General features: G+C 48.9%; 1 protein-coding gene across 1 annotated transcript in view; it reads right to left on the reverse strand.

Annotated features, from left to right (window-relative positions):
* The window catches only part of DPP7 (dipeptidyl peptidase 7), a 1,979,246-nt gene that overhangs the window by 256,568 nt on the left and 1,695,514 nt on the right, over window positions 1-27,164 (reverse strand). The gene's annotated exons all lie outside the window — the stretch shown is intronic.

The following is a 27,164-nucleotide window of genomic DNA, read 5'->3' on the forward strand; positions in this document are numbered from 1 at the left end:
TGTATTCTGGGATATTTACTGTATTTCTTTGCAAAGTATTGTGTGCATTGTGATTATCTCTGGGTAGGAGATACCTAAACGTGTTAGAGGGTATTATATAATAAATACATACTTTAATAAATACCATGTGTGGTTCTTTTTCACTTAATCTATACTATAAGATTGTATTCTGGTAAAACCAGCTGCTTTACACTCCTTCTGGACTAAGCCTGAAGGCTGCTCACCACTTAGAGAGCTTTCTAAGGTTGTCTAAGACCTCTTAAATCACCATAAGGGTTGTCTGGACTGGTGCAAGGTGCCCAATTACATTAGTGGACATCATATACCAGGTCAGCCCCTCACAAGGTGGATCACCACTAAATAGTCCGCATCAAATATCTATGACACCTTAACTGCTGAAGTTTTTCACTCCCTATGTTGAGCCATTTTTGGGCTATTTGTGGTACTTCGCACTTAAGCCCCCATAACTGTTTTCCCACATAAGGTATGCACTTTTTCCCAGCATCATGGGGACTCTAAGGGTATCCAGGGTTTGTGGATTCCCCCGGAGGGGACAGAGAAAATAGCTAAAGCTTGAAAAAGGTTTTCCACCAAATGTTTTTTTTTTTATTCTCCTATAAAGGCCATAATTGCTGAGCTAAAGTCACCACCTTCCCTGCTTTCAGGAACATGCACAGCTTTATGGGAAAACTAATGTTTTGCCACAGATGTGGCATTTTTCTTTGAGGTAGTTAATTTTTCCGAATTTGTGTACTTTCAACTTACTTTCAGATTGAGGTCGAAACCAGTATGAAACTCATGGGAGATCCTGGAAAGCTAATGATTTCTGAAAAGTAGACAAAACTCTGTATGCATTCAGCAAGGGGTCATTTCTGTAGATCCCTCAAGGTTTTCGGAAAGGAACTAACTGTTGAAATAAAAACAAATATTGAAAATGAGCAGGAAAAAACTGCTTGTCACGATTTACAATAGGAATATACCATTAAATCCGCAAGACTCTTATAGTTGCAGGGATATATAGGTTGTCCAAGAACCCGAGGTACCCAGAGTTACCCAGAGCTAATAACTGTGCTGCACATTACAATGTTTTTTCATTATTTACCAAGTATAGAGCAATGCATATGGTAAAAAATAAAGAGTAAAAAATGGGTACGAAGGAAACCTAAATTTTTCTGAAACGTACCCCAGAGATTGAGTTTAGGAGCAGTGGTTATTTGTACACCTCTGAATTTGTGGGTACCCATACTAATGTGATTTAAAGGGCATTTGTTACAACTAAAACAAGCGTCAGGGGTAAAAGGGACATGAACGCTGACACAAAGCAAAACATCTCAATAATAGTATTGTATAGTAATATTGTGCTTATTCCAGGTCTCCTTCCCTGCTGTTCCCTTCCCTTTACTCAGTTGATCACCTCAAACTTCTTTGCTATAACAGCAGACGGAATTGAGGCTATCGAGAGGTGGACCCTATTGTGCATCGAACCGATCCGGAGGGCATTGATTGTCATTGTTAACAGCATTTTATAAAATGTCATCTTTCTTACACACTAGCTTATATGAGGAAGGCACAAATGCAGAGAATTTCATATTGGTAGTAACAAAAGTTCTACTATTCTGTGTTACCACATGTCTCCCTATATAAATGGTATGTCACTTGTGTGGGTAGGACTAGTGCCCGCGACAGGAAAGGGCCCAAAACACATGGGCACATTTTTCCACTGATAACTATAACGTGGGTAACTGTGGAGTTTTGGCCATAGCTCAGCCGGCACTAAGGGAGCCCTAGCAAACCTGCACATTTTTTAAAACTAGTCACCTGGGGGAATTCAGGGTGGGGTGATTTGCGTGGTTCTCGCAAGGTCTTCCCACACAGAAGCCCTTGAAAACTTCAAACTTTGACAAAAAACACACATATTTGTCAAATATTCGTGAGGAAAACTTCTAGAATCTGCGGGGAACCAAAAATTCCCTACCACCTCACCCAAGGTCTCCCGATAAAATGGGTACCTCACTTGAGAGGTTAGGCCTAGTGACCATGATGGGAAAGGGCCCATAAAGCAACATGGACACATGAAATTTGGTAGCTGTGGATTTTGGGCACTAGCTCAATGGGCACCTAGGATAACCTAGCAAATCTTACATTTTTTTCTAAACTAGGCACCCGGAGTAATAAAGAGTGTGGTTTTAGGAGGCTGGCTTAGTATATGGTGCACACATATTTAAGTGAAGCACCTTGCACTAATCCAGACAACCATTATGGTGGTTTTAGTGGTCTTAGACAACCTTAGAAAGCTCTGTAAGTGGTTGTTGTTGAGAGCAGCCTTCTGGCTAAGTCCAGAATGAGTGTAAGCAGCTTGTTTTACATGATCTAATCATTAAGTGTAGGTTAAACGAAAATGAGTCACACAGTGTAGTTATAAAAATATGTCTATTTATTACACAGCACTCGCTAACACATTGGCATATCTCCTACCCGGAGATATCAACACAAATACACACAATACTTCAATTACAAACAGGAAAGTGAGCCCAATACACAGTGGTTTCCAGGGGGAGACCAAACTGTATACTAAGAAAGTGGAATGCGAACTGCGACGAAGTCGGGACTTGGACCAGGAGACTCAGAAGAGCTAGGCACACAAGGACCCACCCAGGAGCCCCATGGAGGTTGTGTGCAGAGTGGAAACACAGCCGCGTACTCATTAGAAATCAATGGAAAAGTCACGGTTGCAGTTTTGAAGGAGGACCCTTCCCAGTGGACATTCAAGAAACCCCGTGGAAGACAGAAGGTTGGAGAGTCACACCACCCATGGATACCCAGGAACTAGTATACCTACACCAGAGAAGCTGGGTGCATAAGTGGGAAGTGACACTGGAAACAGCAGTAGACCACAATGGAGGACTTCAGTAAAGATGCTGCTGCCAAAGACTATGCAAGAGTCTGGTGGGATCCAAGTGTCGATTCTTGAAGAGAAGAACCAGCCAGCAGAGGGGGACAGATTTTATGCCACTCAGAGGTGACCATGAGGCACGGAACAGCGATGCCCACCGATGACGAACAGTTCAAAGGAGTTTATAGTGACCTTGTTGATGCAGGCGTGAGGACCAGGAGATGCTAAGGAAGACCAGCAGCTGTGCACAAGCTGTCAGAAGTCGAGAAACAGGGGGTTGTAGTATGGCAGAAGCACCAACAAGCCTTGGCAGCTGCAAGAGGTGTGGGCAGCGAAGAAGGAGCAACGTTGGGACAAGCAAGATCCAAGGCCACCACGTGCGGCAGAGGATCCCACTGAAGCAGGAGAAGACCCTCGAGAAGACCCACAAGCCAAAGAAACAGAAGTCACAAGAGGATCTCGAGCAGCTCACCAAGTTAGGTCGTCTTCCGTCTGCCGCAGGAGGATGGGGAGGGTGTTCCATGTCTTGGCGGCGAGGTGGGAGAATGATCTGCCACCGGTGGTCACTCTTCGGATGCGGGGGACGGTGGCGAGGGCGGTCTACGGAGCGGAGCTGGCGGGTGGGGGTGTAGAGGCTGAGTCGGCTGTTGAGGTATGCTGGTCCGGTGTTGTGGAGAGCCTTGCATGGGTGAGGAGCTTGAAGGTTATCCTCTTGTTGATGGGGAGCCAGTGCAGGTCTCAGGTGGGGTGTGATGTGGCTGCGACGAGGTATGTCGAGGATCAGGCGTGCGGAGGTGTTCTGGATGCGGTGGAGCCGTTTCAGGAGTTTGGCCGGGGCTCCTGCATAGAGTGCGTTGCCGTAGTCCAGTCTACTGCTGACGAGGGCCTGGGTGACCGTCCTTCTAGTTTCGGTGGGGATCCACTTGAAGATCCTGCGAAGCATGTGAAGGGTGTTGAAGCAGGAGGAGGAGACGGCGTTGACCTGCTTCGTTATGGAAAAGGCAGAGTCGAGGATGACCCCTAGGTTGCGTGCGTGGTCGGTGGGTGTAGGGGGTGCTCCCAGTGCAGTCAGCCACCAGGAGTCGTCCCAGGCCAAGAGGGTGGATCCGAGGATGAGGACCTCCGTCTTGTCCGAGTTCAGCTTCAGTCGGCTGTTTCTCATCCAGTTGACGACGGCCTTCATTCCTTCGTGGAGGTTGGTTTTGGCGGTGTGGGGGTCTTTGATGTGGGAGTGGATCAGCTGGGTGTCGTCGGCATAGGAGATGATGTTGAGGTCATGCCGTCGAGGGCGAGCGGTGCCATGTAGATGTTGAACAACGTTGGGCTGAGGGATGAGCCTTGGGGTACGCCGCAAATGATCTTGGTGGCTTTGGAGCGGAAGGGGGGGAGGCGGACGCTCTGTGTTCTGCCGGAGAGGAAGGAGGTGGTCCAGTCCAGGGCCTTCTCTTGGATTCCTTTGTCGTGGAGGTGTGTTCGTAGTGTGCGGTGGCAGACCATGTCGAAGGCGGCTGACAGGTCCAGGAGGATGAGGGCCGTGGGTTTCTCTGTTGTCAAGCACGGTCCTGATGTCGTCGGTGGCAGCGATGAGGGCAGTCTCGGTGCTGTGGTTGCTGCGGAACCCGGACTGGGACGGGTCCAGGATGCTGTTCTCCTCGAGGAAGCTGGTCAGTTGTTTGTTGATGGCCTTTTCGATGACCTTCGCCAGGAACGGGAGCAAGGAGATGGGTCGGAAGTTCTTAAGGTCCTTGGGGTCCGCCTTGGGTTTCTTGAGTAAGGCGTTGATCTCTGCGTGCTTCCAGCTCTCCGGGAAGGTCGCTGTCTCGAAGGAGATGTTGATGGCTTTCCGGAGATAGGGTGCGATGGTGCTGCTGGCTTTGCTGAAGATGTGGTGCGGGCAGGGGTCTTCCGGGGATCCGGAGTGAATGGTGTTCATGATCTTGATGGTGTCGTTGATGTTGGTCCAGGTGAGCAGGCGGTTGGTGCGGGTGGTGGTCGTGGGAGCGGGGGTCTCAACGGTTGCCGGGGTAGTGACGGCGTCGAAGCTGCCGTGGATTTCTGCGATCTTGTGATGGAAGAAGTTGGCCAGCGAGTCACACAGGTCTTGTGACGGTGGGATGTCGTTGGTGTTGGAGCTGGGGTTGGAGAGTTCCTTCGCGATGTTGAAGAACACTTTGCTGTTGTGTGCGTTGTTGTCTAGGCGGCCTTTGAAGGAGGTCCTTTTGGCGGAACTGATGAGGTGGTGGTGTCTGCGGGTGGCGTTCTTGTGGGCTGTGTAGCTTTCCGGTGTTCGTTCACGGATCCAATTTTTTTCGAGTTTTCGGCAGGTTCGCTTGGAGGCCTGGAGGTCTTCGGTGAACCAGCTGGCTCTCTTGCTGGTGTGGGTGTTGGAGGGCTTCTTGAGCGGGGTGAGGGTGTTGGTGCAGTCGTCGATCCACTGTCTGAGGCTACGGGCTGCGGAGTCGGGTTGGTCGGGTTGGTCGGGTCTGCGGGTGGACTCTGGGCAGGGCGGTGGTTAGCTGGTCCTCGGTGACTTTGCTCCAGCGACGGCGAGGCAGCTGCTGTTTGCGGTGGTGTGTTGTGGGTTTACGGAAGGTGAAGTGGATGTAGCGGTGGTCGGTCCAGTGGAGTTCGGTGGTGCGGTTGAAGAAGACGTGGGAGCTTGCTGAGGAGATGGGGTCAAGCGTGTGGCCGGTGCAGTTGGTGGGTGTTGTGACGAGTTGTCTGAGTCTGAGGTTGGCGAGGTTGTCGATCAGGGTGGAAGAGTTGGAGTCGTTGTTGCTCTCGAGGTGGAAGTTCAAGTCCCTGAGGAGGATGTAGTCCGTGGAGGCGAGGGCGTGTGTGCTGATGAAGTCGGCGATGGAGTCGCTGAACTGCGGTCGGGGTCCAGGGGGTCTGCGCCTTCACCGCATCTTCACAGTGCAGAAGATGCGGTGAAGGCGCTGATCTTGGCAGGAAGAGTTGCTGGAGGCTGGAGCTTCTTGAAGATTGCAAGTCAATGCGGTGCACATGCTTCGGTCCCAGCAGTTCCGACGATGCATACTGGCCTCTTTACAGAGGACAGGTCAAGCCTCGAGGGATTTGCAGAACCACCACCTGTGTTGCTGAGCGTTTCTAAGTCCGAGGGACATCAGGGGAGCAGACCGGTCAGCTTCGTTGCGGTGCCTGGAGAGGCAGGGGAGTGACTCCTTCACTTCAAGAGAGATTACTTCGGGTGGCCTTGTTGGCCACAGGTCTCTTGAAGATCCTGGAAGAGGCACAGACAACGAAGAAAACTTGCAGAGCAGCAAGAATAGGAGCAGCAGGAGTCTTCCGTAATGCAGTCTCTGTTCCAGCGGAGTCCAATTATCCAGACGGTCAAATACTGATGTGGTTTCAGGCTGGAGTCTTGTACCACAACAAATCTGAGGACTCACCCATAGGTAAGCCCTTTTATACCCTAAGAAAGGGGTTAGGACGACTCAGGGGTCCCTCCCAGAGGAGGGGCTGGAGACAGGGGAGGATACTCCCATGTCCTTTGTCCAGTCTAGTGCCTAAGCGGCAACTAATTGCTCCGAACTGGTTCCAATTGGAGTATACAAGGAGGGCACCAAAAGCAGTGTGGTGGCACTGGCAGGCGCCCCTATCCCAGCCTAATACTTTAAGTCTTGTCTGGGAAATGGTCACACCTCACTGTGACAGGAAACCTATTGTTCTACCTTCCCCTGCTCGAATTTAGCTCAGTAGCAGGAGGGCAAAATCGTGTCTGGGTCGGCAGCAGCACTAGCTTGCTGGCAGACCCTGGAAGGCTGTTAACAGGGTATTGGGGGCTTCCCGGAAGAGCCTCCCAGAGGATGGAATCAAACCTCCAACACCGGTAACGGTGTTGGAGAATGATTGCAACATATTTGATACCAAACATGCCCAGGTTTGGCACAGCCACTATATAGTTAGCCATCGCGTAATGACGGATAGCCACTAAATGTATCAAAAATGGCTGATCTCACTTATGAAGGCTGGATCATGCAGGGGCACCCTCACACTTGTATAACCCTGCACCCTGCCTTCAGGATTGAAACACCTGCCTTAGAGGTGACTTATAGGTTTTAAGTGTAGTGACCTCAGATATAAGAAAACGTATATCTGTCGTAAGTGGTGCTAGCACCAGCTTACACAGGCTGCAATGGCAGGCCTGTAGTCACAGTGAGAGAGGTCTCTCATGGGTGGCATAATACATGCTACAGCCCATGGGAGACCCCTGGTGTACCTATGCCCAGGCTACCTCAATACCATATACTAGGGACGTACAGGGGTACACCAGTAGCCAATTGTGGAGGTACAGAAGTACTTACCTTGTCACATTTAGGGAGGAAGCACAGTGACTGAGGTCCTGGTTAGCAGGATCCCAGTCGGACTAGTCAAAAAAACAAACTGACACAAGCAAAAAGTGGGGGCAACCATGAAAGCAGATCCTACTCGCCTACAGTGGTGAGTTGTGTTGTTCTCACCAGGTTTTCCTATCCAGAAGCCCTTACAAACCTCAAACTTTGACCAAAAAAAACACATTTTCCTCACATATCTGTGCGGGAAAGTTCGGGAATCTGTGAGGATCCACAAAACTCCTCCCACCCAGGAATATCCCACTTGTCCTGATGAAAACGCTGCCCTACTTGTGTGACTGGGCCCAATGCCCTCAACAGGAATGGATCAAACCAAAGTCAAGTGGAGTCCCCCAAAAGGACTTGGGATTGTGTGGTGGGGAGCATAAACCCTTGCCTATAGGGCCGCTACCCCCTAATCCTTAGTGTCTAATGGGTGGATTCCTGCTTGGGTATCGCTCTCCTTAGGCAATCCCAAGCAGGAACTCATCAGTGGAACGGGGAGATTCTCCTCTTCCCAAGGATACCTCTACCAAGACAATCAGTGCTCAGCGGATAAGATATTCTCCCGAGGATAGATGCAGTGAAAGTAAAACGAGCTGATTTCTTTTACTTTAGAGATAATGACATTAGCGCGCAGGGCATCATGATAACCAAAAATATAAACAAAAAAGGCAAAAAAACAAACTCAGGCTGCCTGGGAAGCTCTTCCTGAGCAGCCACAAATAAACATTTTTTAAAGAGGAATCCCTCTGGTGCAAAGCACCAGACAGTCCATTAATGACTTCCCAGTGTCAGCCAATGACCTTCACACACAAACACACACACACTGGGAAGGTAGTGCTAAAAGAGTTAAGATTCAGAAAGAATAAAACTAAGTCCCACATAAACAAATGAAAACTTTGATCTGTACTAGTCATGAAGCAATGAACACATGCACTCATGATCTTGTCCCATTCTCCTCTTCCTTTGTAGTTGGCAGTCAAAAAGCAAACAGGAAGCAGGGCCCGAGGCAAAGGCTTGGGAGGATCTTGGTCAAAGGGCCGGCACCAAGGGATACAATCATGGAGAAAGAAGACCACAACAAGAGAGAAGGGAGAGTGCTCCCGATCGGAGGCAGATATGTTCCTAAGTGAAGCTTTTCTGGGCGGAGGCCTCAACCACACAGTAGGTAGCCACCCTCAATGTTACGACGAGGAGCACAATGATAACACCGGCCCTCCTGGCCAGGATGACAGTTTGGTGTTCTAAAAGTAGGCTGCTATGACATCAGGGCCTACAGCCCCTTCCATGCATAGTGTAAAGGTCTCCACAACAGCAGGACCTTATGCTCTCTCCCCTTTCCTCCTACTCCAACAACCTGTGCCAATTCAGAGGGCCAGTAGCAGATGAGGGTGAGATTTTCTTCAGGCATGTGTGAGCCCTCATGTGAGGCCTCTTCCTCACTCGACCCATGTATGTGTTCTGCTGAATCCACATCCAGATGAACAAGTTACTTATTTTCGGTAACGCTCTTTCTGGTGTATACTCTAACTGCAGATTCCTCACCTTCAGAGTATCTCAAGGTGCCAGACTGGATCCGCAAGATTTAAGCATTCCCAGAAGTTTTTGTGCCACAGTCTCCTTGTCCAATTCAGAGCCCCTAGAATGACTTGGGCGCAGTCATTCCTGATCTTTTTCGTAACAGTGGGTAGGAAAGTCAGTGGTTGAAAGGTATACAGGAGTACTGTGCTGCAGTCTACTCCACAATAGATCCTTCTTGGAAACCACAGCGTGCACAGGTTTTTACATTGCCGGTTATTGCCACTGCCAAAAACATCTAGTCAGGATTCTCTTCATTGCTGGCAGAAGCCCTGTGCCACCTCGGAGTGTAACTACCATTCATGATGTGCCAGGAGCCGGCAGCTGAGCTTGTCCGCCTTAGCTTTCAAAGATCCTGCCAGGTGGTTTACGACCAGGGCAATGCCCTATCACTCCAACCAACTCCAGAGATGAAGTATCTTGCGGCACAGGATCCAGGAGTCCACCATGCCACACTTGTTGCAGTACCACATGTTGGTGTTATTATCTATGAGAATCTGAACCAACCTCTCTTAGATGGATAGTAGAAAGGCCCTTGGAGCCAGGCGATGGCCCACAACTACAGCAGGTTAATGTGGAGACAGGTCTCCGCAGAAGACCAGAGTATTCTAATCCTCATCTCCGCCAGATGACCTCATTATCCCAAAGGTGAAGCATCTGTCACCGAAGTCATCTCTGGGTGTGGCAGGAAGAGTGGTCTTCCGCCAGTCCAACTGCAGTTGAGCCACCACTGCAGGTCTTTCGCAGTCTCCTCCAAAACCTGGATGGAATCTAAGAGGTTCCTCTGGTGCTGGGCCCACAGACTTCGGGTTCCACTGCAAAGCCTGCATTTACCACCTGGCATAGTCGACGAGCAGGATGCAAGACACCAAGAGGCACAGAAGCCTCAGAGTGACTCTCGCTGAGACCCAGCACCACAGCTGAAAAATAGGGATCATAGCCCAAATTTCCTTGACTCATTGGGGTGGTGGGAAGGTCTGAAACTGTACCATATCCAGGATGGCTCCAATGATAGGAATCCTCTTTGAAAAAGTTGGGTGTGACTTTGGCACATTGATAGTGAAACCCAAAAATATCAGGAGGTTCACCATCGTATGGAGGTGACCTACAACTTAGTTTGGCAAGGCTGCCATCCACAGTCACTTGAATCCCCAACAGCCAAAGGAGTGCTGTAATCATCACCATCACAGACACCCTAGGGCATTGGTGAGGCCGATGGGGAGTACAACAAATTGGAAATGCTCCTGGCCCACCCTGTACCCCAAGCAGTTTCCGTGAGACCACATGACGAGTCCATGAAAGTTGGTGTGCTGAAGGTTCAAAGTCACCATATAGCCGCCTGGATCCAGGGCACACCATCTGAAACAGCGAGAAACATCTTGAATTTGTCCTTCCATAACAAGGTGTTAGAAGGATAGAGATCTAAAAACCCTGTTATTTGAGCAAGCTTATACTGTCTAGCCCTTCTGCCGACCGCTACTGCATCACTTAAAGCGCCATGAAACCGCATGGTATACGTGCGCTTAACAAATGCTTTTAAATTCAAATTCAAATTCAAATTAAAATAGAACGAAGGCCTCCGCCCTTTTTCAGGACGAGGAAATAGCAGGAGTAACAGCCTCTCCCTACTTCCTGGGCCAAGACCATCTCTATGGCTCCTTTTGTAAAAGAGCCTGTACGTCCTGGAGCAAGATGAACAGGTGCTCCTCTGAAAAAAGTTTTGATGTGGGTGGAAGATGCAGCAGGTTGGAAAGGAATGGCTGACCACAGCCGTGGTGAATGACCTGGAAGACTCTACCTTTTGGACATTATATTTTGCCACCTTTAGAGGAAATTTCTGATCCTGCTTCCTACAGGGTGGTCGTGTGTCACAAAGGGCAAACTAAAGCACTTGGAGGCTGATGTCAGAGAGGCAGGGCGTTGTCTGTTTGATTACCACGGTGAACAGCAAGGTGCATGCTGTGGGGAAAGTGGGCCTTGGCATGGGCGGTACAAGAAGCCTCTTGAGTAGCCTCAAAAGGGGTGAAAGCAATGAAGATACGGTCTTGCGGCAGCTGAAAGGCAAAAGAAACACACTGTGGTCTGGCTCTTCAAAACATTTCAACGCTAAATCTGCCTTTTCACAAAACAAGCAAGACACATTAAACGGCATATGTACATCCCCAGAGAAGCCACTGGATCTCATCCAAGAATACCACCAAAGCACTAAGGAAATGCCAACCATTCTACCCAAGCAGTCCGTAGTGACCAGTGTCTAATCCAGAAGGGATAATGAAGTTTGCAGTGTCCTGAACCTCATGGGTGATTTGAGGCAAACCGACCCGAAATTGCTCAGGAATCATTGGCAAGATCTTGCCAACCATGTCAGAAAAAGCATGGGTATATCACCTTAGCAAGTAGGTGGCACTGGCAGAATGGATGGCTAGACTGGCTGAGGAAAACATCTGCTTGTTGAAAGTCTCAAGATGTTTCGACTCCATCAGGAGGAGTCATGAGACAAGGACTGTTCACCTTACTGATGGAGGTTTGAGCCACCAATTTCTCAGGTGAAGGGTGCTGTGTCAAAAAATCAGGGTCACCTGGTGCTGGCTTGGCCTCACAAGAGTCCCTCCAACCCAACCGTCCAGATATACAAATATTTTTGATCCTTAATATCTCAAAAATTATTGATCAGATTTACACCAACTCACAAGAAGCACATTTGCGAAACCAAGATCTACCTTCCTGCTAAATTTTGTGTGATTCTGTTCTGGAGTTTTTACTGTAGCGCTGCCTAAAGTCTAGGGAACATGCATGGGAGGATTTTGTTTTTTGAGCCCCCTCCTCTTTCTTAGGTCCTGTCTGACGGATCACTTTGAAAAATTCCATGTAGAAACTAGTCACAAAAGAGAAACTTTACGGAAAGTTCCGTGAAGATTTGTCATACGGCGCCAAAGTTATTAGCAAACCTAAACAATCCAATATACATATTATATATATATATATACACACACACACACATGAAATTTCAGTGCTAACATTTTAAACAAAATATAAACCACTGAAATTCCACCAGTTATAGTTCTAACTCGTGTCCTAAAGTAACTATAACTTGCACCCCACCATGCACAGTTTTGTCAATGATGTCACATCAAATGTTGCAGTCATGCTATTAATGATGATTGATCATGCCATGAGTGATGTAATATGTGGGACAATTAGCTGTGCTTGGCGAATTCGCAAGTCATAGTTACCTTAGGGCATGATTTATAGTTACTTGAGATAACTATAACTGGTGAATTTGAATGTTTTTTCTTTAGGTTAAAACGTTACATTGACAATGAAATGTTCACCTAACGAGCACGTTACTTACCGTCGGTAACCATGTATCTGGTAGAGACATATTCTAGTTGTAGATTCCTTATCTTAGAATTTCCCCCATGCATCTCTCTGGATCTGGAGATTTTTCACTAGCAGTACCTCTTGCTATGGGGCGTCGGTCGGCTGCACGTCCGTCTTCGGCATCATGCACGCCGGAAATGACATTGCAGGACCTACATAGATGCCGCCTGGGCGCGCTGATGTCAGCTCTTAACACGACTTTCCATGCCAGAAGTGCAGAGCCATGATAGACACTGACCACTGGTGCGTCTAAACTAGGGCCCTTAAAGGAAATCAGTTCACAGAGTGGGTAGGATGGGTGGGGTGGTAAGGAATCTACAACCAGAATATGTCTCCACCAGATACATTGTTACCGATGGTAAGTAACCTGCTCACCTGATGGAGACTTCTAGTTGTAGATTCCTTGCTTTAAAATAGATACCACAACAATACCAACCTCGGAGGAGGGTCTGCAAACTAAGATCACACAAGGAAGTCCTGGAAGATCAAATGGGCAAAGTACCCGTCCCTCCAGACTTGGTTGTCCAGGCAGTAGTGTCTGGTAAACATGTTCAGGGGTGCCCACATTGCCGCCTGGCAGATATTCAGGACTGGGACTCCGCCTGCTAATGAAAGTGGTTGCTGCTATTGCTCTAGTAGAGTGAGCACGTAACCACAAAGGAGGTTCCTTCTTTGCCAATACGTTGCAAAATTTAATGCAGCGCTGGGACCCGTCGGGAAGATTAAGCAAGCTATTGCCCAGAGTCACATGGTGCTGGGCTAACCTGCTGCCAGGGATCGAACCGTGAACCCCGTGGTCCGGAGTCGGTACCCTGGTGGCTATGCCACACCTCTTCCTACTGTACGACCTTTCATTGCACCCATAAAGCCAATGAAGAGTTGAAGACACAATCAAGATAGAAAGAATACATACGTTTTGGGTCCAGGTAGTGCAGTCTCTCCTCCTCCGTGGAGGAATGAGGGGGCGGGTAAAAGGTGGGCAGGTTAATGGATTGTCCCACTTGGGTGTGACCACTTTAGGGAGGAACAAAGCTTTCATTTGAAGCACCAATTTATCTGGTTGGACAGACAGGGAGGCTTGGAAGGCAGAGGCTGGAGCTCGCTAACTCTGCAAGCAGAGGTGATAAAAATTAGGAAAGCAGTCATAAGGGTCAGAAGCCTGAGAGGACAATTATGAAGAGGCTCGAAGGGAGCACACATAAGAAAAGTCAAGACCAAATTTAAATACCATTGAGGCATTATGAAAGGAGACGGAGGAAACAAGTGAGTAAGGCCCTTAAGCAACCTATTGACAATGGGAGATTTGAAAAAAGAGGGCTGATCTGGAAGTCTCAGAAAGGAAGAGATAGCCGAAAGATAAGCCTTAAGAGTGCCCAAAGCAGAGCCCTGCCGGACCAAAGAAAGTATGTACAACAGAACCTCCGAAAGAGAGGCAGATAGGGGATATCAACAGCCTTTGCTGTGCAGCATGCCACAAATTCGTCCCATTTACAGGCATACATCATTTTAGTGGAGGGACACCTGGCTGCCAAGATGACATCACAGACTTCGGATGAAAGATCGAAAGCTGTCAACTGCCCCCACTCAATCTCCATGCAAGGAGCTGGAGACTGGACAGATACGGGTGAAGAACCACCCCCTGCTGCTGTGACAGAAGATCCTCCCGAAAAGGCAATCTGATCGGAGGATCGATGGCCATGCTCAGAAGGTCTCAATACTAGACTCTTCGTGCCAAATCTGGAGCTACAAGAATGACTTGAGCCCGGTAATGCTTGATCTTCTTGAGCACTGTGGGCAGAAGTGGTATAGGCGGAAAAGCGTACGGGAGGCCGAAGCTCCACTCGCGATGAAAAGCGTCACTAAGCAATACTCCTGGCACTGCTCGTTGTCTTCGGAGGCGGTCCCCACCGCTGAATGACCTTGCGCCACCTCGGTTGGAGACACCATTTGTGATCGACCAAGCACTGATGGCTGAGTTTGTCTACTTTAGCGTTCAGAAAACCTGCCAGGTGGTGAACCACCAAGGAGGTACCCTGATGTTCCAGCCATGTCCAGAGGCAGAGAGCCTCCTGACAAAGGGTCCACGACCCCGCCCCGCCTGTTGCACTACCCCATGGCGGTGGTGTTGCCCGTGAACACCTGCACTACTTTCCTTTTGAGAGAGGAAGGGAATGCCTTCAGTGCTAGTCTAATCGCCGGGAGCTCTGAAAGGTTGATATGGAGACCAGACTCCACCTGAGACCAGACGCCTCTGATCTCCGCTCCTCCCAGATGACCGCCAAATCCCAGGAGTGACGCACCAGTCACCACCGTCAGGTCTGGTTGGGAAAGAGAGAGCTATCTCTGACCCAATTTTGTTTTGTTAGACACCACTGCAGTTGTCTCTCTGAGATCTGGACGTAGTCGAAAAGATTCCCCTGGTGCTGTGCCCACTGGAACTTCAGGTCCCACTGCAGAGCCCACATATGCCATCTGGCATGATCCAATAGCAGAATGCAGGAGGCCATGAGGCCCAGCAGCCTCAGAGTCATTCTCACCTAAATCCAGGATAGAGGCTGAAACATCAGCATCATAGCCCTAATATTCCAGAGTTGCTGCTCGGGAGGATAGGCCCGAAACTGCACTGTGTCCAAAATCGAGGGAGTCAGGTGTAACTTCGGCATTTTTATAGTGAACCCCAGAGAGTGCAGGAGGTCCGCCATAGTCTGGAGGTGGAAAACAACAGCTTAGGGAGAGCCCACCTTCAACAGCAAGTTGTCGATATTGGAGAAGACTGGTACCCCTGATCTGCACAGTTGAGCTGCGATCACCTACATCACTTTTGTGAACACCCAAGAGGCACTGGTAAGGCCAAATGGGAGCACGGTTAATTGAAAGTGCTCGTGGGCCACCGTGAACTGTAAATAATGTCTGTGGGCAGACAGGACGGGGATATGGAAACAAGCATCCGGCAAGCCAAATTCTACGATCCAGTCTCATGGGTCTAGGGCAGAAAGGACCTGGGCCAAAAGGAACATTTTGAACTTCTTCTTTCGAAGGAAGAAGTTGAGGGTCCAGAGGTCTAGGATAGGACACAAACATTTGTCCTTTAAAGCACCAGAAAGTAGTGGGAATAACAACCACACCCTACTTCTGGCACAGGGACCCTCTCTATAGCCTCCTTGGCCAAGAAAGCCGTAACTTCCTCACGGAGAAGCGCCTAAGGATACTCTGACATAGGGTCCTAGGTGGGTGGCATGGAGGGAGGTGTAGCCTCAAAGGGGAGGGAGTAGCCCCTTCGGCCTCTCTACTGAACCCAAGTGTCCGGCGTGATGTTCTGCCAAGGGAGAAGGTGATATCGAATACTGCCTCCAACTGGCCAAGGATGGGTCTGAAACATCGGACTAGAAGGGTTTGAAGGCAGTGGCAGAGGGGGAAAGGGTGGACTGGCCTGACTACTGGCTCCCTGATTCATGAGGACGTTGGGTCCCACGCCCGCGCAGATGCTGGACAGCTTGCATGACTCTGTGGCTGAGCTGGACAGGATGTGGCTGATTGCCCCTTCCGTAGAGATGAAAGGGACGAAAGGCAGACTGGGGGGGACAGATTGGAGCCGTGAGGCCCAAGGATTTAGACGTAATTCACAATTCCTTGAAACGCTCAAGCGCAGAGTCTGACTTCTTGCCGAAAAGACCAGTGCCATCAAAGGGCATGTCATCAGAGTAGATTGGACATCCCCTGAAAAGCCAGAAGTCCTCAACGAGGGCCCCAACTGACTACGCGGGGCCCAAAGGCGCACCAGCGGAGCCGGACTGCCCAAAGATGAGGTGCAAGGCCTCATAACTGTCGCAATTTGCCAGGAGACGTTGCAGCTCCTGGAAAAGTGGGGAGGTGCAGGGTCGTCTCAGAAAGAGGCTCCAGGGAGGGAGGCCTAGAGCGAAGACGCTTTGTGTCCTACGTTGCGTCAGCCAACAGATGATGCAAAGTCAAAGAACACCTATGCTTCTTCGACTTCTTCTTGTGCTTACCTGAATGTCTTGAAGGTTGCGAATGGGACGAGGAGTGCAGGCTCCGTGACCGTTCTCAGGACCTTCCTCTCAACCAAGAGCGGGAGCGACACGGAACTGAGCGCTGGGCCTCCAACAAGTTTTGGGACTGCTCCCACAAATCTTTCTGATTCATGGTCCGGCACTTGGAGCATGATTTTGCGTTGTGGTCGCGCTCAAAGCACCAGAGGCACACGAGGTGCGGCTCCGTCATAAACATCATTCGATGACAGGATCCGCAGGGCATGAATCCGGTCCTACGTTGGGACATCTTGACGCCACCAGGAGTCCAAGACACAGAAAAAACGTCAAAAGTTCAAAAAAGTTTAGCTAAAAACAGCTAAGGGGTAGCTCTCTCTGGATCTGCACTTCGGTGGGCGCGGAAAAGAAAGAACGGACGTCAGCTCACCCAGGCAGCATCTATGTAGGTCCAGCGACATCATTTCCGGCACGCATGACGCCGGACGCGGAGCCGACTGATACCACCTATCGACGCACAGGAGTACTGCAAATGAAAGATCTCCGGATCCACACTGACGCCTGGGGGAAATTCTAAGAGAAGGAACCTACAACTAGAATTCTCTATCAGATTAGAATGTTACTTTAACATTTGCTTTTTCAGTGAACTTCTAGTTTTTTTTTTTTTTAAATGAAAAGTAATATTTTATTACTAAACGTATAGCCACCCCTCTGCGAAGCACAGCCTTGAATGGCGTGGGGTATCTGCACGGCCTGGCCTTAGAGCAGCCAACCCACTGCCATGCAGCATCATCTGGCCTGCGCTCCGTGTGGATGGTCTTTCAGGTCCTGGCCAAACACAGGCATACTCAGTGACTTTGTCAAAGAGTCACAACACCAAAATGTAAAAAGTTAGCTTATTGACATTTTTTAAAAGGTTGAGCATATTGATAAAAATATATATGAAGCAGATCTATCATCTTTCTCCAAATATCACCAATATTTTTAACCAAATTTATACTTTAGTTATTAAGGCTCGGGAAGGGCCACCAACCCCCTAACCTATTACAATATATTTCAGCCCCGGGGGATGGGATCCCAGGGGTCTCTTAATGCAAAGGGAGGAAGGATACATGCCCCCATCCACTTTTTGATAAACTTGGCCCTGGGAGGATGGGGTCCTTGGGGCCAAAATCGGCCCAGGGAGGGTGGCGTTTGGACCCTCCTCCCCTAATAGAAATAGGCCGGGCTCCTGGGGATGGAGGGGTTGCATGCCCTCCACCACAAAATAACATGTAAGTGTAAACCTCAACAGGCTTTGTTTTTATTTTGCTCTTTTAAAAAGTCGTGATTCAGCTGAACTACTAAGCAAAAAAAAAAAAAAATGCACAAATATGTATATATATTACCTACTGGAGGGAGCCAGTAGGTAGTTATAATCAGGACCTAGTTGCCATAAGAAGAACGATTTTTTCATTTGCCAATAGTTTTGGCATCGTCTGATGAAGCCTCGTGAAATTTTCAAAACTAGTTTGCCACTCACTTCAGCTACTCTCTTGAAAATTTCGGGGCGATATGTCAAGCGGAGGACGAGAAAAAGGGGGAGAAGCTCCAAAATGCGTTTTCCTCATGTTCATTTCCATAGGAACATTAGAAGTGGCTACAGCCTGAATTGCTGAACGGAATTATGTCAAAGTTGGCAGAAATGTAGATATTGGTCCAGGGAAGTGCCTTTTTGCGATATAGTGCAAATCCATTCAGTAGTTTAGGAAAATTCCCAAATGTATATTTAGGGACATAAAGGATCTCCCAATCTCATGCCGAGATCTGACTGGCTGCCAACACTTCAAACCAGGAAGTGTTGGGAGGCAACTTGGGACTCTGCTTGAGCAGAGTCCCACCAAAAACGTATTAAAAAAACAAAAACATTTCGGCTAGAGCCACGGCTCCCATTGAAAAAAATTTTAAAAAGAAAAGCGCAGGCTACTGCGTTTCTCTATTGTTTAGCCCTTGGGTAGACCAGGCCACGGGACATGCGGCTGTAATATATAAAGACAGATTTGGGGGGTCTCAAGGTACATGACCTCCCCCGCAGCCACCGGGACTGCCACCTCCCTAGGCTAATTCAAAACAATTTGGGGGGGGGCCCGCGAAACCCCACGTACTCTGGAGACCACCACTCCCGAGGCTGTTTGATGTATAATGGGAGCCTCAGAGACCCCCCCCCCCCCCCCCGGGCACCACCACCTCACTGGAGCCAAAATTAATTTTAAAATGGGAGAAGGACAGGGATGCCCACTCTCGCCACTCCTGTTTGCCTCGTACATGGAGACTATGGCCTAACGGGTGCGCGATGATCCCTTAATATCAGGGGAGAAGTTCGGGGGTGAGGAGCATAAAATTAGCCTTTACGGCGACGATGTGGTCGCCACCCTGGAAAGGCCTGGAGAGTTCCTGCCTACCCTTCTGGCAGAACTAGAACTTCAAGGTCAACGTTCAAAAGTCACAGGCCCTCAGTCTCTCGGTTCAGCTACACTGGAGGCACTCCAACGGATGCATCACCTCCATTGGGCTCAAGAAACAATCCCCTATCTAGGCCTGCAACTCACAGCCAGTATACAGAAAACCACCTCCCTAAACTAAATAGTGCTGCTGCGTCATGTATGCGACTGCCTACGCAGATGGAGGCCGCACTCTGTTGTGTTTGGGCCATATAGCAGCGATAAATATGACAATATTACATAAGATAATATACCTATTTCAGACACTCCCACTGGTCCCCCCTTCAGGAGTATTGCACTCACTACAGCGGGATTTGGAGCGCTTCATTTGGCACGACCAGCACCCCAGACTACATAGGAAGTTAAGCTACAGGGCCCCAACTGACGGAGGGTTAGTGATCCCTAACCTGCAGTACTACTACTGGGCAGTGCAGCTGCGGCCACTGGTGGAGTGGTCGCGGCCAGATTCTGAGAAACACTGGTTGTTTATGGACAGGGCCTTAGCCAGACAACCACTCTGGGGAGTCCCCTTTCTCGCTAAAGCAGCTAGGCCCTGCAACCTATACCTATCTAAGGTAATGCAATCTACACTATCAGCTTGGGACAGGGTTGCCACCTCATGAGGGTGCACGACATTACCCTCTCCAATTACACCGATAGTCAACAACCCTGACTTTACCCCAGGGCTGGGCTCGACAGAGTTCGCACAATGGACAAACGATGGTCGTCGCTCCATTGGACATTTTTTGATGTGGAAGGGCCCTGTCCTTCACTGACTTTCGCACGATGCAGAATCTCCCGAAGACGGAACGCTACCGATACCTGCAGATTCGCCACTGGGTAATGCAACCAGAGGTACGGGGAGTTGCGGAGAGACCCCTTACTCCATTTGAAAAGAGGTTACTCACGAGGCACACAGACGCGCGCCTGACGACAAGACTTTATAAACTCCTTAAGCGCAACCCTGGGACAGGGAAATCCCCCGGACAGCTGAGATGGGAGGGGGAATTGGGCAGGACGTTCTCGCAGGAGTGGGCAGATATTTACCATAGGGTCCGCCACTCAGCGCATCAGCGAACATTTAAACCGCTATGAAAATAGCCACATACTGGTACTTAACTCCCCTGCGACTCCACAGAGGCAACCCGACACAAAGCCCCCAATGTTGGAGAGCATGTGGCTCATTGGTTTTTCTGACCCCAACAGTCAAGCTACTGGAAACACATATTGGATGATATCGACTCCCACTTCAACACCTAAATACCTCACTTCCCAGCTTACGTTCTCCTGGGCCTTCCTAATCCCCTTACCTTCCCACTTAGAGCACGGAGAGGCAGGCAGATGGCATTAACACTGGGGGCGGCCCTGCAAAATATTACATCCCACTGGGGCACAGCACTACACCCACCCACCTGGGGTGGCTCCATAGAATATGGGGGATTCTTGGGATGGAGAAAATTTCCCTTTCACTCTCTTACCCGGGGGCCTCTTCCTAGGACCTATGGGAGCACTTCCTAATGCTGCTAATTCTGGGGTTTACAAAACTCTTGTGCCCGAAATACTTGAGATTGCTGCGCCTAGCAGATCCACCACAAACTGCAACACCAGATGACACGACACCCCACAGGGCATAAGTCCTATAGGGCTGGACAACTAGGGCCGGAGGATAAGCTCAAGGGTACCTATGGTACATGACTTAGACATCAAAAGGAGGGGAAGGGGGTTTTGTTCTCGTGTTTTTTGGTTCATTGTTTCTCCACCTTAGCCAGCCCGCCTGTTGGGGCACACAGCAAAAAGTACAGAATTACTTTCAATTTTGTATGTATGTTGTATGCTTGATTTAAAAACCAATAAAGAAATCTTAATCATAACACGGGAGAGTGGCCGGCGGCCCCATCTTGAGCTGTTCTTGGCCCCGGGGACCACCACCTACCTGGGGCAGGCCCTACTAGAACAAAGGAGGGGTGCTGTGCGCCCCCCCTCCTGGACCCATCAATGCCCCTGGGGACCACCACTCCTCAGGGGCAGCTCTTGCTATGTTCCGTGGTGTCCACCCCCGAGACATAGCTGTTTACTATGGCTTGGCGGGAGCTTTACTGCTTCCGTCAAGTCACAGAAAACACTCTGCTTCCAGCAAGCGAGAGCAGAGAAATGCTCTTGCTTGCTGGAAGCGGATCATTTGTTTGTTTCCCTGCTCGCTGTGAAGTGAGCAAGAAAACAGACTAATTGCTTTTAGATACAGGGAGCTGCATGTTTAGCAGCTACCTATGTCTGAAAGCACTGCCGGCTACGGCCGGAGGCGTGGAGCTGGCAGGGCCTGCCGTGGCCTTCAGCCCCCCCTGGTTCCAATAGAAACTGGGTGCCCAAATGGGCTGGCCTCAGAGGAAGGGGGGCACGCGGCCCTACTCCCCGCTCCCCTAATAAAATAGACAACAACAACAAAAAAGGTGAGGCCCGGAGAAAGTCTACGTAGGCCCTGACCCCTTTCTCATCCACTCTGCAAAGGGGCCTCCTGGCACACAACTTGTGTGGAGATGAAGTCCCTTTGGCTGTTGAGGGTCCTTGGGGGCCAACAACCCCGCCTGTTACCTCCCGTAAGTCCCAAACAGTGGAATGGCTGAGAGGTCGGAGGCCACACCCCTTTTCTCCACCACTCTACAAACATGCCTCCTGGCGAACTACTGGTTGGGGGATTAAATACCTATGGATCCTGAAGGTCCTTGGGGGCCAGGAACCCTCCTGTTACCACCAGTAAGTGCGGGATTGCTGAGGTCATTGGTTGCCCTGCCCTCTTTGTTCAAAACTCAGCAAACACGTTCCCTGGCGCACTACTGATTGGGGTATGAAGTCCCCTTGGATGCTGAGGGTCCTTGGGGGCCAACAATCTCTCCTGTTACCTCCAGTAAGTCCGAAACAGCAGGAGGCTAGAGGCCACACCCCATTTCTCCATCACTCTGCAAACGCGCCTACGTGTTAAAAAACCATTGAAATTTACTTTAAAAACCAAAGGTTACAGGGACATTATAGTTAGGTTCAGATTTCACTCATACAAAACCACTGAAATTCAGCACTTATGGATACCTGAGCTAACTATAACTTATACCCCGCAATGCACTGCTTATGACCTCACATATCACTCATGACATGGTCAGTGACATCACTGATGACATCTCAAATGACTTCACTGATGACAACATCCACATAACCACCCACACACCCATACAACCTCTTGCGCGCCCACCCATACACTCACACAACCACTCACATACCCATGAATGTATGTATATCAGTCGCCACTGGGCAGTTATAGTTAGGCTCATGTTCCCATACAAAAAGCATTATTGCTTGGTTTGCTAATATCTTTGGCAGCGTTTAATGAATCTTCACAAATTTTACAAACAAATAAAAGGTCATCCACTTTCGTTCCCTCCTGGAAAGTTTTGGGGTGATCAGCTAAGTGGGAGGCGAGAAAAAATAAAAAGAAGAGGTGGGTGCCCCAAAATGAGCTTTCCTCATGCAATTTTCCATAAGAAAATTATGCCTTATTTGGCATAAAGCTCGATCTGGGTCCAGAAAATGTGCTTTTTAGGTCGCGCTTTTGAGACCTCTTGTATATACTTTAGTATGTACGTCATACTTCTCTTTGTGGGCTTGCAGCTTTTCATTTGTTTGTTTCAGTGTCCATTAAAAATCCTTGCTTGCTACTGGTCAATCCTTTTTCTTTGTCCCTCCTTTTCGCCAGCACAGAGCAGCGCCCCATTACTTGTACCCTTCAACTCGTCCCATTGAAGCATCTGTTCAGGGACTACTTTTCCCTTTCTCTAAGATCATCATAGCAGAATGCTTGATGTGTTTTCAATGCTCTGAAGCCCGTTTCTGAAACTGGGGCTGTAAATCATGGTTTTATTTAATCACATCTGCTGCGCATTCAAAGACCGAAGTCAAACATTAAAGGCTGTTCTCCGGGGTGCTAGTTCCCTGCCCCCACCCCCTCCCTCATGCCATGTTACTTTTGCTTTGGCTCTCGAGTGAGTGGCGATGAAGCTCTACACTTTGCTCTTACACATAAGCTGTAGGCAGACCTTCCCCATACTTAGGAGTGCAGCTTTAACGTATGAGGTGGAAGTTTCAAGACTTCCTTCTTCCCTGGTTTTGATTTTTGAACGCTTCCCTGCTCAGCATTGCAGGAATGTGTAGAAACCGGAGATGACCAATGAGATTTGCAAAACCCGAACTAGAGTCACGCTGGATCCCGGCTACATACAATTGGGATTCAACACCCACATTAAACCAGTAGGCGGGAGAAAGACAAAACATGGGCTGAAACTTTTCAGATGTGCACAAGTCACACACTGCAGCTGAGAGATTGAGAGAGGCTGCGCATGAGAGGGGCTGTCTCGTGCAGCTGGTTAGGTCTCGCCTACGCAGCGCACATGCGCTGCTTAGGAGGAGGCCTTTTGTAATTGATTCGGTTTTGAGGGCAAAAACTTCCATGCGTTGCATTGCTTTGAATGGCAACGCGTGCACGTTTGGCGATTCCCTTGCAGGAGCGAGCAGCGCCATGTGTTAGCAATTATCGCGCTCGCTCCCGCAAGGTAAACGCTGCGTGTCCCTGCCACACTTTCCCCACCCCTCCCACTTGTTAGGCTCGCCATCCTTCATCTCTTTCTGCTTGGGTTTCTGCTCGGCTGCGTGTATCGTAAGCATCGGCCGAGTTCACATATGGGTCCCTCGCGCACATTGTTTACTGGAAGGATGGCGGTGGGCGGTACAGCCAAGCCTATCTTCTAGAGCTACCCCTACCGTCCTGCTGCCCACCTCGGAGACGCATCTCAGTCAGGGACGCCGAGCTGCTACAACGGCGGCCACACACTGAGCAGTAAGCAACAGCAAGGCATTACCGGATTTGTACTGAACGTCGGAGATGCAGTGTCCAATGCCAACTACCGAGACATCATGATTAGCCGACTCAGATTTGACACTGTGACTTTAATAGGCCCGGACGTCACGTCCTGCCTGCAGCACGAGTGGGTGGCTACAGTTTTAATAAACTTTGTGGGAGGCAGGTTGCGGAAATGGCACTGCCGCGCGGTAAAATCAAATTAGTGATCCCTTCACCGGCGCCAGACCCAACCACACGGATCACGGCAGCCGCAAGAGCACACAATATGCAGCCACCTGCTGTTGAGCCTGAATGTCCGGGCAGCATGTTTGTCGAAGGATTTAATTATTTCTTTGCGGCTAGGACTCTGAGGATGCGGGCGGTTCAGCTGTAATCTGAATTCCCGCTGCTCGCCTCGAAAGGTAAGTGTCAAGCTCAGACTGTGCACCACTGTACTGTTTCTCAAGGACTCAAACATTTGCTTTATTTTATAAATAGCCCTTAGCGCACGACCAACATCAGCTGCCTGCCCTCTGGCTGAATTAAATGGACCGCAATGAATTTAACAAAAAGCATGTTTTAAAACCAACCTACACTTTGCAGAATGTTCTCTGGACTCTGATGGAGAGAGGCAGACAAACCTCTTCTACCAAGGGCTCTGGTGACAGGAGGAAGACGTGACAACTGTGAAGGTGCTAGTGGGCGAGGGACAGAAGGCAAAAGGCTCTAGGCTCCTATCCAAGGGAGGGGGTGGGGGCATCCGATTCACTCCTGGAGAGAAACGGAGCCACAGACTCTGGGGTCTCTAGCAAGGGTGTCCGGCTTCCGGGGTGCACCCCGGGGGGTTGAGAGGTCACCCTTGGGTTCATTTTCGTGAAGTGGGTGTCTGTCTCTCTAGGCTTGAAGCTAGCAGTTCCTGGCTGTAGAAGTTTCAGTCCTGGTCTTTAATGTAGGGTTGAGGTGAGGGGCGAGTTTAGAGGACTGGAAAGGAGCAGCTCAGTCTTGCTGTTCGCAATCAATCTCTCTGTTTCCTCTCATGGCGTGAGGCATTCCTTGGGGGTAGCTCTAATTCCCTTCCTCTACAGACACAAGTAGAGAACCAGCTCAAACCTGTTAGAGCAGCGCAGGCCCCCATAACACCTTCCCCCTCCTGCGAGTTCGCACTTCAGCACTGCTCATTCTAGGACCTGCACGCTCACAGTGACCACTGCTGAGTGCCGAATCATGCTGATGGGGCCGTCATAAGACTTCCCTCCCCTCCACCTACTGGTGGATAGAGCCCAAATTTGACCTCAGGCCCCGTACACGAACCCCACATAAAACCTACAACCTGGACCTCCAGCAACAGCACATAACCCCACCCTGGACCCTACGCTCGTTATTTGCCCCATAACGGACAGATAACCTCACCCTGGACGTCTACCTTGTCACCTGCAATACAACCCTCTGCGCCCACCCCTAACAGGGAGTTAGGGATAGGAAAGGAAATCTATTTACCCTATTTTCCACCTCAGGTTGGATTACAATTATTTATCATCTGTCTGGGAGAGGAAACGTAATTAAAGAACGCAGATGCATCAAGTGGTTCAACTGGCCTCTCTAAGGACAACCCATTAAGTCAAATGATCTGAGTGGAGATGGGTCAAGTTTTTTAAAAACATTTTTTCAAGCAATAAGTAAAAATAGCCTGGCAGAGACTTTGTGGAACTTTATCAAGTGAAGGTATGGACGAGTGTATCAATTCTGAACTTGAGGAGTGGACCAATTTTAACTCACATCTCTCCCTCATCTTACCCCAAGATAATGTGTAAGATGACCAGAGACTGCCAGACTTTATTGCTGTTGTGAGTTTTGGCAGCTCTTAGCCACAAGTGCACACAAACCAGAGACCCACACTATTCTTTTTAAAGGCATTACTGTAAGCTGATTATAATGAAAAAAAAACTAAAACAACTCTACATGTTTTTTTCCCAGAGTTTTATATAGTGCAAACCTGACCCCAAGGTATCAGGTATTAAAGCGCTTTACACGAGCACCAGTTGCATTACATGAGGACACATGACCTGACTCTGTGTGCCATGTCAGTTAGACTAGAACCCTTCCATTTCTGGCACTTTGTAGCAGTTTAAGATCTTCTTAGAATTTCTTGTTGCTCAAATTGGTATAATTTCTGATATTTATATGTTTCCCTCGTATTCATTGCTTGATTTTTGCTCGTGAGAAAGTGTCACTCATAGTCACTGAATATCACTCATAATTACACTGAAATTATGAAAATGTCACACAAACAATCTGAAACCTTGGCAGCTATGTAGCACATGTCCACTTTTCACTTGTCTACCCAAACCAACCCTTTTATTTAACAACATTAGGATGATGAAAGAGTGGGGGAAAAACATCACTTTCTAACCTAGACGATACAGCTCTCTGATGGCAGTTCTTATGTGTTATGTTAGGGTTGTAACTTAAGAACAGCAAGTAACGACAGGATCTCTGTGACAAAGGAAGTAACCCTCTGAGCTATCCACATAAATACAATTCTGTGAACCGCATGGTACACATTCTTTGCAGCAGGTATATTAGCCCTGTGCACTACTTTATGACGACTGCCACTTGACAAAACTTCGTTCTCTCTCCAACACGAGTCTTAGCCACTGGCATTATCTTGACATTTTTATTGTTACCTGAAACGTAGTGGACGCACAAGGAACTCTCAGCAGCTGTTCTTAAACTGATAAGTTATTTTGTAACACAGCACCTCCCTGCTCCCAAACTCATCGCCGGTGCAGCTGCACCGGTCACACCACCCTGAAACTAGCCCGGGGAGAGATGATATGTTTTAGGACATATGCCTAAAACATGCCCGACCCCCTTTCCTCGCTAGGCATCAATAAAATATACCTGTATCTAAGCAGTCTGCTTGATGGTTCATTTTCTCCAAATTCCAACATCCCTTCACCCCACTGTGAGCTGCAGTAAAATTGATGTGTGTGTTATTAAAGCAAATGTCGGAGGCTCGGCAAGTACACAACTGAGGAGTGGGATGAAACAGTATCTAATCTTAAACCATGAATTCACCACAGAACAACATCTGTATTAAGATACGATAGACGCTCTAATGTAAGAATTGGAAGGCATACCGGGATCAACCTTGGTCAATGTCTGTAAGACAGGTGAACTCCAAGGCCTATGCATGCCCTATTACCTGAGCCTGACCAGTGGGTTACTGTTACTGACTACAAAGAGATGGTGGATAGAAAAACTATTCAAATTCGTGATAGGTGGAAAAGTGATGAGATGATCTGATTACAAACGAGGTAAGCACAGGCAGTAAGATCAACAGCTGACCTATGGCGTAATCATGTGCAGTGAAATGGAGAGTGGAAGCCAACAAATTGGGCAAACCAGTTGCCATGGAAAGGCACAGAGGTGTCCAAGCAAAATACATAAGAATTTTAACAGTGAAAACTGTGTGATTAGATTCGTGAAGAAACATATACAATGCCAATAGGCCTACTTTGAAAATGTTACCTCATGCATAAAACATGGGCACACAAATGTGCACTTGTACATGTTGCACTTCAAACT

Source organism: Triturus cristatus, chromosome 1_2, assembly GCF_964204655.1.
Source record: "Triturus cristatus chromosome 1_2, aTriCri1.1, whole genome shotgun sequence".
In the NCBI taxonomy this organism is placed as follows: domain Eukaryota; kingdom Metazoa; phylum Chordata; class Amphibia; order Caudata; family Salamandridae; genus Triturus; species Triturus cristatus.